The sequence below is a fragment of the Varanus komodoensis genome, unplaced genomic scaffold (genome assembly GCF_004798865.1).
Source record: "Varanus komodoensis strain SLA01 unplaced genomic scaffold, ASM479886v1 scaffold16, whole genome shotgun sequence".
Classification (NCBI taxonomy): Eukaryota; Metazoa; Chordata; class Lepidosauria; order Squamata; family Varanidae; genus Varanus; species Varanus komodoensis.
This window is the reverse complement of record NW_025335468.1, coordinates 13800471-13814950: the sequence shown is the minus strand read 5'-3', so window position 1 is coordinate 13814950 and position 14480 is coordinate 13800471.

The following is a 14480-nucleotide window of genomic DNA, read 5'->3' as shown; positions in this document are numbered from 1 at the left end:
CTGGTTGGCCATACTGGGAAACAGGATACAGGCCTGAATAGACCCTTGGTCTTATCCAGCACTGCTGTCCCTGTGCTGGATATCTAAGATAGCCTTCCCTATTCTGGTGCCCTCTAGATGTTTGGACTTCAGTTCACCATAGTCCCAACCACAGGCCAGGAATTTTGGGGCTGTAGCCCAAAACATCAGGATGCCGCTGGGCTGGGGAAGGCCTGTCTAACAAAAGAGGCACCAGGAATCATGCCTGCTTAGAAGTAGCTCACAGGTGCTACCTTGGGCATCTAATGGTTATTTAGCACTACTAAGGGCATGATGCCAGGTGCAGGAACTCACCTAGACACACAAGGACTACATGGAGAGTCCCAAAGTCTGCCTATGCATAGTTTCTCCAGATCAATGCACATTCAAGAGCCCTCACTTGAATGCACTTAGAAGCCATCTTCTGAATGAAACCTTTTTCCTCAGCAGAAGAGGAAGCACACATGTGTCTACTTATGGACAGATCATACATCTTCCTGCCTGCATTAGTACATCATTCATGTTCAAAGCAGGATGGAGATCAAGTCAATTACCAATGATATCAATATTATCTTTGACATTTAATTGCCCAATTTTGTTTGGCTTACTTTCTAAGATGAAAGAGCAGCATATTTGTGTCTTTAAGTTGCACAGGAAGAGTGTTTCTAAATCAAATTTCTCATGCAGGCTTAGTGAGAAAGTGGCATGGTTCCCACACTGCATGCGCCGTGTTGTTTTTCATTTGCTTTTACCTCATTGTAAAATTACAGCATTGTGCCATGTCCACCATTGAATACATGCGCTCATACTCATAGGTTCATGTCTTTAAAACAAGGACACTCTGCTGTTTCATGATCCTGATATTTGATTCCCTTCATGATCATCTTAAAGTATTCCTTTTTGTACACAAACCAACACATTTTGTGTGGCAGCCTTCAATGCAGTAATGTTGGTGGACACATCAGTGTGTCTGGGAACTCAATAGCACTGATTCAACAGAAGTCTAACTTCTGAGAAAAGATACATGAGGAACCCATGAAGATTAATACCAAGTTAGCGTGGGATGGATATAAAACAACACAAGAAAGCATGCCTGTTGTTTGCATTAATATTTTAAGCCCTCTTGAGACCTAAACCTGTCTTTTTCCTAGACTTAGAGATTATAGTCACATGACAGTAAAAAAAAAAAAAACAAAACACCAGGGAAAAGAAACAATTTTCATTTGAATGTTAGGCAGCAGCAGGTGTTCTGTTCTGCACTGACTGTTTTAACCTTGCCTCTTTCTGAGAATTACTTGAGGTATTTGGAGAGAGGCTCCCAGGATTTGTGATTTTATCAGAAGACTGTAAAGTGCCTTAAGTGCAGCTGCTCTCTTGATAGATTCATTCACAAAGTTTAAAAGATCTCTTTAAACCTTTGAGCTATTTAAGCTAGTAGTCATGTTTGCATTGTTTTAATAGCAGGGGACACTGTTTTACATATAAAAATAAATGTGGTGGATTAGTGGCTTTTTCTACCATAAAGAAAGAATTGGCAGTGCACACTTTGTATGAGGAAGAACAACCATCAAAACTGTTCACGGAACAAAGTGTTGCTATGGAATGGGAGAGAAGACAGAAGATTGGCAGTTCCTCTCAGGCATTTTTGGATTTGCATCTATTCTATTTTTCTTTCCTTGTTTCCATCTTATTTTCACATAACAAGTTGAATTTAGCAATGAGCTGGATTAGAGTGAATAACCTGAAACGTAATCAACAGAAGGTGGAGGTTCTGATAGTTGGAAGATCAATTGATCTCGGGTATGTGCTCAAGGCCCAGGTCCACTTTAAACCTTGGCGAGGACTACATACAAATTTCCAATTTAAAACTTGGTGTTTTCTTGGATCCAGGTCTACTCCTAAATGCTCAAGGAGCAGCAAGTACCCTTTAGTAACATAGGAATAAGTCCTATGCTTGTTCAAAACAAAAACAGGTCTACAATTCCCAACATGCCCCAGTCAGCCATGCTGTTTGCACATGCTTATAATTGCAACCTAAGACCTTCATTCACTTAAATGGTAAATACATGGTTATTCCCACCCCAGTGCGACTGCCTGATTGGGGATTCCAGACTGGCCCTTCTGAATCCCACTGATTAGGACTGCTCACATAAAGCATATTACTCCAACTTTAAGTCAACTTCATGGGCTTCCTTTTGGAATGCAGAGTGATTGTTCTGACCTCTAAATCCCTAAACAATCCAGGGCTGACATGTCCTATATTCACCTATCCACTCAGGTGATAAGGTGAGACTTTACTCTTTAACCTTCTTCTGCCAACATGCAGTGACTGGCCTTCTTGATCATAGCTCCTAAATTGTGGAGTACCCTCCTGAGGGAGACTGGCCTGACACCCTCATTAATTGGATTTAGACAGCAGATTAAGACCTGATTATTTCAGGCAGCTTTGGGGGCGATGGATAATTAGTTGCCCTTTTTTCCCTAAGACAATTAAATTTGGTGCCAGTGCTGTGATACCATTCTGATCACAGCACTGATCACTACTGACCATAGCTATTTAAGTTGAAAGTCATGCTTGCACTGTTTTAATAGCGGGAGACACTGTTTTACATACAAAAAGAACAGTAGTATGGAGGATACTACTTTTATAGTCATTAAACCACCCTGCAGATCTGGTAGGATGGAAAAATGGGATGTCTATATTGGCAATGAATAAAAAATTAAAGAAGTTATCACCATTTGTATCCATTATCCTTTGCCCTTTTGAACCAATGCCTACACTGGAGTTGGGCTCAGCAGTGATGCTGAAATTAGTTATTAGTTCCTAGTTCCTTCTTTGCATAGAGATCTGAAACAGCTGTGGGGGTCAGTGGGGCTGGCCACCTCTTAACAGACACCCAGGGAGTTGAACTTGGTTTCCTGGCCAGTGCTGGCAGCATGGCAGCCTCCCAAGCTGGCACAACTGGCAGGGAAAGGTCACCTGGTGAGGGAGAAGTCATCAATGCCACATGCTTTGCCTTGCTTGCAGTTTGCTCTCCCAGCCTAAATGAGCAATACCTGAAGTGGGCCCAAGAGGGAGGGAGAGGATGAAGGCAGCACAGAAGAGAGGGTGGGTGGAGGAAGGATGCCATGCAGGAGAAGCCACAATGCCAGCAAAGGAAGTCCAGAGCATTGGGATAACAGGAAAAGAGAGCGCAATGGAGGGTGTGCCTTGGGAGAGGCCGGGAACAGGATATGCACTGCTTGTGGCTGGGGCACGGAGTCCGATTGCCAGCTGTTTAAGTCTGACCCCCCTGAGAGAACAAAAGCCTGTGTGGGTTCCTTTTATTGACAAATGCAGGGTAGGACAGAAAAGGCAACTTGCTAACATTGTTCCAGAGAGCCAGGAGGATGTGGGCTTGAACCAAGTAATGTATCAGCTACGAGCTGCCAAGAGGGGCTGTTGGGGAAGCAAGCAGCATCCCTGGGCTTTCTACCAGCCATTTCCCCAGGAGTTAGTAGAGGCAGTCAGTACTGATTTTGTAGGGAGGAGGAGAGCCCTGCCTTGATATATACCGGGGTGGCCAGACTTGCTCGATGGAAGAGAAAGCAGGTGCAGTGAGCAAGAGCAACGAGCACACAAGCAGGTCCCTATGAGCAGGAGGTGCAGGTGGCAAGCGGGCAGGTGGTAGTGGCAGGAGATGAGTGGCTACTGGGTGCCTGTGGGCACCTGTGGCACTGAGCAGCAAGCCGCAACATCCCTTCAAAGAGCCACATGTGGCTCCCAAGTCTTGGTTTGGCCACCCCAATAAATACAATCCAGCATGTTATTGGTTACAGATAGTGCCCACTCAGTTGATGTTTTGGTGACTTTTGGTGCATGCCACCAAGAAGCGTTCAATTAAAAATATTTCAAATGCCTTTTAAGCATGATCCTGCTGATGGAAACACTGGAACAGGAAGGGTTTTTGATGCTCCTCTTCTTTCAGACCCAGTGACAACACCTCAGCCAGTAAAGTGGATAAAGATGTAAAGTTTCTATGCTGTACCCCAAAGTAATATTTTAGCCTCCCATGTTATACATATGTCTCCCCTTGGCACAAACTGTAGCTTTTTCCCACTGGGCTGCCTGCAATGCAGCAGGGGACAGTGTTTGTCAAGAACTCTGCTGCAGAGGGAACAGTTAAACCTCACCTTCCCACATGCTGCATTCCCAATTAAAATCAGCTTGGGGTGACTGCCTAGTATTTAGTGAAACCCCTGAGGTCGTTTCAAGCTGCTGATTAGCATAATGTTTAATTTGCCCCTAGGACACAGCTTTTCAGCCAGAATTTGTCCTGCCAAGTTGAAAAGCTTTTTAACTGATGGGCTGTTTTTATAGGCCAATGGCCAAGAAGTAGTCACCCTACCACCACCTTTTGTAATCGTCCTTCCTGAAAGGACTGGAATCCCTGCAAAAGAGTTCCTTCAAGCTCCACCCCAAAGAGATGACTCAAATCTGTACCATGATCAGTTCTACCAAAAACTGCTGAGAGATCCAGCTGAACCAGGAGGAGTTCCTTCCCTCTGCCTAGTTCCAGACACAGCTCTGGCAGGGCAACCTGTTAACATCCCAGGGAACCAGGCCCAAGCCAATTTGAAATAGATCCAGATAATCCATTTCATCTAAGGAACCCTAGACTTAACTTGCCACCATGGGCGTGGGCACCTTGCCCAAAAATGAAATAGTGAGATTCAAAGAGGGCTTCTTCCTTACAGGTCTACCAACAGCCTGTTAATGTCTGCTGAATGGAATTGTATCATCTTTAAGGAGACATTAACCGCTCCCCTTACCCATTCACCCAGGCCCTCAGGTAGGGCGTGGCTACGCATTATTTTAAACCACTCTTGGGAAAAGTAAAGAAGGGAATGTATATACTACATAATTATCACTGAATTGGTGGAAAGCTGAGATAGAGATGACCCGCCAGTGCCTAACTTACCTTGAAAACTGTTTTTTGATCAAAATTTGTATCAATTAGCACATTAACTGTCTTTTTAAGCCCTTCTTGCTAGTGCATCTCCAAGTGAACTGTCCATGTTTTATGACTGATAAACTGAATAAAAGAACAAATTTTTCAAAGCACCTGCACTTGTTAATAGCGGAACCCTTTTAGCAGCTAGCATAATTAAAATGAAAGCATCAGAAGGCCATATCTGTCAGAAAAACATAAATAGGATTTAATATAAAGAATTGATATAGATTTGCTTTTAATTGAAAATTGAATAGCCTAGCTTTGTAATGCAACAATACCAAGAGATAATGCAATCTCATGGACAGACAATAAAGAGCTGTACATACTTAGAAATCAAGAGTGTTGTTTAAGCAGCGTGTGTGTATCTCATTCATATTCTTATTATTTCCCTTCCCTCTTACTAAATAGCCCTTTGTTTTCTTTTGAAGCTGCCATGAATGCCATTGTACACAACTAATCTGCCAGGGCCTGGAAGAGCCTCTGATCACAGTGGTTGTGAGCATTTTCCATACACTTTACCTGTGCTCTGCTAATTGGTGCTTTCTGAGCAACCTAATTAAAATGCCCATCTCATGCACACTAATTATTTCCTCACTCCCATTTGAGGTCCTGCTTTTAAATAGAGTGAGATCATGAAGCAAAAGTAAAATTCTCTAAAATGTGCATGACATAGATATTGAGTCTTGCATGTTTTAAGCTGATTTATGTGACATTTCCTGCTGCTTAGCGTGTGTCTTCCACCGAATCTCATGCTAGGCATGAGAGCTGGACATTTATCTGTGAGTGGTCTGTCCACTGCCCCTAACAGGTAAGAAGTTTCACCTAAGCAACAGAACCTTCTTTATCCAAATTCCCCATTTCTGCACAATTTTGTAAACTCCACTGAGAATTTCTACTGAAGGGTATCATGAACATCTGTACAGTTGTTGTTATGTTCATCAGGTCATCTCAGACTTATGGTGCCCGGATGCATGAGTGCCCTCCAAAACATCCCATACCTGACAGCCCTGCTCAGCTCTTGTATATTCAAGGCTGTGGCTGCACTGAGCGAGTCACTCAATCTCATGTTTGATCTTCCTTTTCTTCTTCTGTCTTTGAGTTTTCTTAGCCTATGGCCTTCTCCAGTCATTCTAGCCTTCTGATGATGTTCCCAAAAAATAACAGCTTCAGTTTTGTCATTTTTGTTTCCAGGGAAGGTTCCGGCTTGATACGCCCTGGGACTCACTTGCTCATCTTTCTGTCAGTCCAGGGTATCCACAAGCACATCAATTTTCTTTCTGTAAGCTTTCTTTACTCTCCAGTTTTTGTACCCATACATAGTGATCAGGAATGCAATAATGTGGATGATCTTGACCTTGGTCGCCAGTGAAATGTCCTCACACTTGATTATCTTTTTTAATTCCTTCCTTTTAATTACTTCCAAGTCTCAGTCATCTTTGAATTTCTTTCTTGCAGACTCCGCACTGATGACTGGGCTGAGCTATGCAAAATCTTTCACAATGTCAATGTCTTCCTAGTTGACAGTAAAGTTGTGTAATTCTTCTGTAGTCATGAGTTTTCTGTTCTTCATATGCAGTTGCAGTCTTGCTTTTGTACTTTCTTCTCTCATCAGGAAACCTTATGATTTATTGCTGCTTTTTGCCAGCAAGATGGTATCATCTGCATATCTTAAATTATTGACAAGTTTTCCATGAATTTTCACTCCTTCTGCTGAACAAATTCCAGCTTTTCTTATGACATGTTCTGTGTACAGATTGAACAGACAAGGAGATAAGGTCCACCCTTGTCCCATGCCTTTGCCTACAGCAACCCTTTCTATTCCTCCATATTCTGTTCTAACAGTGACTTCTCGTCCACAGCGCAGGTTACACCTCAGGACAATGAAGTGTTGAGGCACACCCAGCACTTCCAGGTCTTCCAGGACCATCCATAGTTTCTTGTGTCGAATACAGCCAAAGGCTTTGCTGCTTATGAAATTCTTTGGAGTGCTCCAGTACTCAAAGTATATTTGCAATATGATCTGAGCGCCCCTTCCTTTTCAAATTCCAGCTTGAATGTCAGCCATTTCTCACTTCACATAGGGTAATATTCTTAGCTGCAACACCTGGAGTATCATTTTGATTGCATGGGAATTTGTGTGGGGGTACTATGTTTGCTGCATCTCCTTTCTAGGGAATTTGAATGTATATTGAATGCTTCCAGTCTGTGGCCCAGTGCTTTGATTTCCTTACTTGTTGGCATATTCTTGTTAGGATTAGGCGATTCATTCTCTGTAGCCTGGAATAGTTCTACTGGTATTCTATCAACACTGGGTCCCTTCCAAGTGCTTTTGGAGCAGCTTTCACTTCATTTTCTAATATAGCAGGGTTTTCCTCATAGTATCTGTCTCTGAAGGAGTCTGTCCTTCTTTCTGTTCTGCTGTATATTGTTTCCTCCTCCTCTCTATTTTCTTCTGCTGAGCTGGTGTGTTCCCCTGGTTGTTCTTCATGTTCCTAATCTAGGTTTGAATTTCCCTTTAATTACATGGATTTTCTGGAAGAGGTCTCTTTTTTTCCTCTTTTGTTATCCTCTTCTATTTCTTTGCACTGGTCTTTTCTATAGTTCTTTTTGACTCTATGTGATAGTCACTGAAAAATTGCATTCCAGATTCTGATCCTATTTCTGTCACCTTTTGCTTTTGCTTCTTGCTTGTCCTTACCAATTGCAAATGTTCCTTCTGTCATCCATCTAGGCCCTTTCTTTCTTTTTGCAACAGGAACTGTCTTTTTGCATTCTTCCTTAATAATGTCTCTGGTTTCAGTCCACAGTTCTTTTGGCTCATGGTCAATTGAGTTTGGTAATGCAAATCTGTTCTTTATGTGGACTTTAAATTCCCCAGGAAAGTTACTTAAGTTGTATTCTGGCACTATGCTTCTGCTAGTGCTCTTTTAGTGATTTTTATATTAAATAAATAATAATAATAAATTGATATGAGCATTGTATGCAGCCCTCCCTTCTTGATCTGCATGTGTAAACTTCATATTAACCTCTCAAAAATTCAAATAATTGTATGATTAATCCCATCTCCTTTTTAAAGGCAAATTGGAAAGCTCTGGAACTCTGCCATTACTGGAAATGCTTTCTTAAAGTAGGCTTCCAAATGGCCGTGAAGAATGCATCTTTGCTTGCTGAATTCAAATGGTATGCATTACACCTCACACACCCAGTTCCCAGTTAGAACTTTGCAGACTGTGTGCATTTAAGATTTCCTGTGATCATGAGCCCTGCTTTATCAGAGTTTCCAGTCACAGCACTGTGACTCCATTCAGTTGAACGTGTTTACACAGCCCTTCATACACAATATACAGGGTCTAACTGGGCACCAGTATGTAGGAGCACAGCTTATGTGTATTCCCACAACCCTCTTTAGCCCTATATGTGGACAGGTGAATGCCTTCACTGGGTTAAAGCGTTTTTCTACTTTTATTTGGAATCTTTGAATTTTATTAGGAAACTTCATTAATTACAATCTTGAATAATATGGAAAAACATCACCATTGTTGCTGTTTATTTTAAATGAAACATAGTCACTAGTTATAAACATCATTATTAAAAAAAGCAAAAAGAAAAGGTCATATTGAAGGAGTAGTGGCCTGAAGTAAAACAAGAAAATCTTGAATGATGTGACAAAGTCCAGCTTGTGTCACCAGTTGTAGAAACAGGAGCAATTACTTATTAATCTGGTTTTTCATTGCACAGTGTGGGCCACCACAGTGGCCTTGTGTCCGACCAAAATGGTCCGTGCAGACAGGGGTCAGAACTGTTCAGCCTGTGAATAATGAACCAGTAGGAGGGATCTTAGAAATGGCAGATGTTCCCTCTCCGTTGCTGCAAGTGAAATTCAACTACAGCAGGTGCATTTTCATTTAACAGAACTCCATTCCTAATCATCACTTTAATCAGGTCCCTCACATGTATTCTCCATCCCCACAAATGATCCCATGGGGTAGATAGGTGTGCACTCTTCTCAGCAAAATGAGAAATAATGACTTGCTAGACTGTACTTCAAAGTGGTTCTTTCTGACTGTTGAACCTACATATAGAATAAAACCTTTTGGTGTCTATATTGGCACCACTGACTGTATCTGCTCCAACAGTTACTTTTTTAATGCCACTGTTTGGTGACTGTACAACTTGATTTCCACTATCCGAGCAACTTTCCTTCCAAAAGTATGTTGATATGATGAAGTAAAACCATCATATTAAAGTATAATAAAGCCAAAATTAAGCATATTTCCAATTACAAAGTTAAACAAGCAGTGTCATTTTTCCTCTTAAAATAAATTGGTTTTAATAATGCTCAGCCTTGGCTGGATCATGTACTCAGCTGAATCATGGCAATAACCTTCGTACTTCCCCTAAGCCACAATCCATGCTAGTTCTGGCATCAGGAAAAATACAGTATAAGTCAGTTACATAGTGCAAGAGTAGCCAGGTGAAAACAACAACAACCACCTCTTACAAAACCACGGTAATACAATTAAGCATTTTTCAATTTTTAATATTGAAAAATCATAAACAAGTAGATTTTAAAATGTGAAAAGCTTTGGCATAAAATGCCAGTTCCAGTCACAAAGGACAATCCACTGCAACACTATGCATTGGCTGAGCCAGAACCAATCAGAAACAGACCAAAGCGCAAGAGCTGAACACTTATCACCCATGTTAAACAACAAACTGCCTTCAATTATTAGAGGAAGAGGAAGGCCTTGTAAGATACAGATCTTTCCAACATGATTTACGCATAACATCAAAATATATCAGTAAGTTGACAGTAAAGAACATTCACACATAAATTATCATCAGAATCTTCCCCCACGGCACTGGAGAGCAGATTGCCCTGTGAGTGAGAGGCTACAGTCCATCTAAAACAGGAGCAGGCACCAAACCAAAGCAAAGGTACAAATTATTATTAGAATAGAAATAGATATACATTTCACAATAGTGGGGGCACCCTGACTAAATAACTTGGGTGCCTGTTCTGCTGTCCAGGTGCTCACAGGTGAAGGTGTAGCACTTCTCTGTCTTTAAACCAGCTGTGGGCCTGGCAGACTTTTGGAGAGAGGATTCCAGTAGAAGATTGTCTCCTGTAAAGCAGGACACATGGCTACCCTACCTTGCATTATCCTCACCTTCTCTTGCTTCTGGAATCCTTCCCACAGAGCAGCTGATGGCAGATGGTATACTTTGTAGTATACATAATTGGGCCACAATCCCAAACATGTGTGCTAGGAAGTATGTTCCACTGACAGACTGTTAAGAAAATATGCACAGGATATAGCTGCTCATGGAGAAAGTGTTGTGCATCCCTTCCAGTCCTTAAGGGCATGATCCTATATGTGTTTAAGCAGGAAAAAAAGACTAGGGCTTTTTTTCTTTCTAAACATGCACAGGATTGCACTAAAAAGTTAAGGTTAGAAAGCCCTTTCTGCTGTGGTTTGCTTTTCTTTACTCTTCTGCCTTTGTTTTTCTTTAAAATGAAGAAGCAATTACATTCTTATGTTCATACTGTTCAGCTTATTTATGGGGTAAACAGTGTTAAGTCTTGCATTGGGAAACTTTAATTTAGGTAGGTTCTACCATAACTTGGCCTTGTAAAATTATGGGCACAATTATGGCCCTCTCACTGCACTGCACTGCACTTTCCACTGCACAAGGACAACAATGGAGCACATTTTATTGCTCCATCCACTGCAGAGCAGACTTGGCCCATTACACGCAAAGCATTAGATGTAGTCATATTAACAGCAATATGTTTACAAAAGAATCAATTATGTATGACTTTAAGCGGACTTCAACATTATTTAACTGAAACAAAATCATCGCATGCAACGCAAAGCCTCAGCAACATTTATTTCTCAAGCCTTCCTTTCTTCCTTTACGTTTCCTGCAGAAGCGGGCTAAGTAAATGAAATAATGCAATAGATGACAGAATTAATACTTGAGAGTAACTGACTTGGGTTCTACCAGCTATGGGTGCCCAAGGTTTAGATATCGATGCTATTTTATTACTTGCATGTTCATAGCTGCCTCATTAAAAGGAAAAACCCAAGGATGTGCAGAAGATCCAGAGTAGGATGCCCCCAAGACCTGCATGGAATAGTGTGTGAGGAGCCCTGGAGGCCATCTTGGCCTTCCCTTCCTTCGACCTTTGAAGGCACCTCAGCTGGGGGAAAGGGGTGGAGAGCTTCAGAATAAGTTGCATCCTGGTCTCTCCACTCTCTCTCCCTGCCAACTGGAGCACCTGCCATTTCCCTCCTCTGGGAGGGAGCTACCCACTTTGGAGAGGCTGCCTGCTGCAAGGGGCAGAGAACAGGGCTGGACCCCAGAATCCTCCTGAGCCCAGAGGACTTTGTCTGAGCTGGGGGGGGGGGGGGTCAGGGAAGCATCAGAGCCATCCCATGTTTGTGGGACCCTTTCCCCAGCACCATAGGACTGTTCTCAAAATATTGCTCGGAGCAGGGCATTCAACTGTCTCTACTTATGGATGGACAACCCCATTAATTTCATTTTCTCTCAATTTGCCAATAAATCCAACGTGTCCCAAATTTTGAGAAAGTTTCTAATCATAATTTCAGTTCATCCTCAACCTTGAATTAAAAAAAGCATGAAACTATGTACATGTTTTGTGCACCTTTCACCCAGCACATGCATTTCTGTTTGCAAAGTTACCTAATTATCCTAATATAAAGCATTCAAAAATTATTTTCATTGAATATGTAGATGTTCTGTGTATGTTTCCACTTCATTTTTGTAGGCATGTCTTAGTTTGAAAACTGCATTGCAAAGTTTAGGGAAGTATGGCTTTTGAAGGATAAACTGAGTTTGGGTTCATGTTCTGCTCTAAAAGTGCAAGTTAAATGGCTATTGCCCCCAGCCAAGCTGTACTGCCCTTTCTCCAACTGGCTACAATGTGGTCAGCTAAGATGCCCCAACCCTTCTACCCCAGTGTGAAGAAGTTGGTCTTGGGGCCACTTTGTCTCCTTCCATCAGCAACCAAGCTGCCTAGATGCTGTTTTATGACAGTATAGTCATGAATTGAAAAATACATCATCATCGTTCTTGCCCTTGCTATTATCGCTATGATTAACAGTTCCATACACACAATAACCAAAGTTCTCTGGGGGATTTATAAAGGAATAAAATGTTTAAAATACAATCTAAATCATAATGATAAAAGCCATTTCCAAAGCAATTTAAAATATTCAGCAAGAAATATCTCAGGACCTGTAAAAACCATATTATATGCTGTCAGTTGTCTGGAAATAGAGGAGACATTTGACCAGGAGTGACCGTGTGAGTACCTGGTGGACCTCAGCGGAGAAAACATTCCATAATCTGGGGGATTGCTACCAAGAAAGCCCTCTCCTTTGTTGCCACCCTTGGATGAGACAGTTGAAAAAGGGTCTCAGATGATAATCATAATGAATAGGCAGATTCAAACCAGGAGAGGTGCTCTTGTCAGGCATTTCAGCCACAAGCTGTGGAGGTACAAGCCAAATAAATAAATAAATAAAAACACCTTGAACTGGGCTCCAAAACATGCAGACAGACAATGTAAGTGTGCCTGAATTAGTGTCACATGTTCTAGCTGCCATAATTTTGCATTTTGCACAAGCTGCAGCTTCTGAACTATCTTCAAGGGCAGACCCATGAAGAGCATATTTTAATTATCTAACTTGAACACTATCAGAGCATAGACTAATGAGGGCCGGTTGAACATGTCCAGACATGTTTGGGTGATCAACTGCAGCTGGCATAAGGCACTTCCTCATTGAGGCCACCTGGACCTCAAGTAGTAATGATGGTTGCACTGCCCCTGAAGGATCCTTCTTCAGCACCTTTCATCTAGTCAGAACAACTTCCCACTTTCACCATCTCTGTTTTGTTTGAATTGTCTCGACTGAGCTTCAACGTATTATCTCTCATCTAGTCCATTAACACAAGCAGACATCAATCTAGCACATTGGCAGATTCCCCCCATAACAATGACAACAGTTTGCATTCTCCAAAACTGAAATCAGCCCTCTGGCTGAACCAGGCTTAACACCCCACAGCACAGAATTGGTTTCTGCATCGTGAACATTATTGGCTCATATTCATCTTCCGGAGACATCCTTTTTTTTAAGAAAACAGATCAGAGCCGGTATGCTTCCAAATTGTGGACACATTTATCTGCTTCCCCTCTCCTGTACCTGCTCTCACTGGCAGAGGCTTCCATTGTTGGAACTGGTGTGTCCTCTAAAATGCAGCTCATGTTTGAACACAGGGCTAGAAAATGAGACTGAATAAAAGGCTGCTGCAAATTCCAGCTCTTATGGCGTCACGGAGAGACTCCCCTTTCATGCCTTTCAGCCCACATGCCAAATCTCCCTCCCACAAGAGGCACCAGGAACAATAAGGCTTATCCCCTGCACAGGCCTCAACATGAACCACAAAAGGAAGTGGTTTTTTCAGGGCTTTTTAATAATAAAAGGTACAAAGAAAAAAAATGAACAAATCCCAAAGTGAAAACATTGCCAGGGTTTCATTAAAAATGTAATTAACTAAATTAATATTGAAAGTGAGGGGGAAACGATAGATTAAAGGAACAGAGGGAACGGAAGCAATTAGGGGTAAAAAAGATTAGAATTATATGTCATGTCTTTGTATATATCAATAAAAGTCATGTTACCCACATGCTGGAAACATTGCAAACAAGCTGCAAAACACAAAGCAATCCCTTCAGTTCAATGGTCAAGATTTGTTATCTCAAGTAATTAGAAACCACGTGCCCGTGATCCAGGGAAGCACAGACAACACATTTGGCAGTGCTACGTACATTGCTCTAGAGTTGTCAGGAATTGGGCTGGCCAACGGGGGAAATTGGGCACAAGGCCTTGGCAGCATTAGACCTTTAACAGACCAATGGATCGATGTATGTTGTAAGCCCAGTATCAATCCTCTTTGCATGGTAAGGCAGGTAAGCATATTGCCTGGTACGTGAGGTCATATGAGAAATGAGGGCTTCACACATCTACTTGTATGTGCCTCAGCCTGATTCTTGCCCACAAAGTCTCAGATGATTTCTGAAGCCAAATGTCATGCCTGACTGTCAGAGAAAGGACCGTGTTGGGGGCATATACTGCTCATGCTATTCCAGATTTCTTCTCTGTTTCCCCAAACCAACAGGCAGGACTCTCTTCAGGATGTCAAGTTATCACACTGCTTACCAGTGCTGACTAGAGAGAAGTCTAAACTCAGCTTCCCAAGCTGGCCATGCCAGTCAAGCATGATGGAGAATTGCATCCCAGCTCAACTGGAGGGTACCAGGTTGGGAGGGCTGGTCTAAAGATATGGTGCAAGGGGCCATTCACAAGAATGACTCCATGATGCCCTGTGGCCGCCATAATGAGCCCTTCCTTTTTAAAATAGGACTACACACTTGTG